Genomic DNA, 826 nt, shown 5'->3' with positions numbered 1-826 from the left:
TTGCCTGTGGCTCCCCTCTCTCCCCAGCCAGTTTGCCATGCAGGGCTTGCATGCAGCCCTCGGGGGTCACAGGCAAGTGGGGGCCTTGCTGGGCACTGTGCTGGTGGGGTGTCTTGTGGGCACAGGAGCACATGCTGGGTGCACTGGAGCACGCACTGGGTGCACTGGGAGGGCACGCTGGGTGCACTGGAACATGCACTGGGCGCACTGGGCACACTGGGAAGGCACATTGGGTGCACGGGAGCATGCAATGGGCACACTGGCATCTGCAATAAGCACAATGGATCATACACTGGCCCTGTTGTTGCATGCACTGGGTGCACTGGGAGCTGAAGCATGCAGTGCCCAGAGGTTTGGGCAGGGGGGTGGGACTGGGGGCCGTGTGTGTGCATTAGCATGGGTGGCTCCAGCATGGAAGATGCTCATAAATGCTCTGGGGCTGAGCCTGGGCAAGAAGAGCCCAGGCTAGGCCAGTGGGAGGACTCGGGTGGAGGGGGTTGCTGGGACTCAGCAGCATGCGATCTGCCTCAGTCTCCACTGACAAACCCCATCATCGTGCTCAGCTTCAGCTCTGTGTCTGCAAAACAGGGCCCTGGGCAGCTCTCCACAGCCCATGCGTGTTCTGCACCTATGCTGGTGCGGGCTGTCCTCCAGCACTTGCTGCCCCACAGCTTGGGCTTCCGCCTTCATGGCTCATCCCACAAAGGCTCCTTCGTCCCCTGCCTTGTCCCTTGTCCCATCCCTCGCCCCATCCCTTGCATGCCTGCCCTGCAGCAGCATCGCCCAGCAGTGGCTGGCCCCCGCCCCGCCGCCCCCCCCCAGCCAC

Source organism: Egretta garzetta, unplaced genomic scaffold (genome assembly GCF_000687185.1).
Source record: "Egretta garzetta isolate BGI_Z169 unplaced genomic scaffold, ASM68718v1 scaffold163, whole genome shotgun sequence".
Lineage (NCBI taxonomy): Eukaryota > Metazoa > Chordata > Aves > Pelecaniformes > Ardeidae > Egretta > Egretta garzetta.
The sequence above is the reverse complement of the archived record's forward strand: the minus strand, read 5'-3'. Positions refer to the sequence as shown.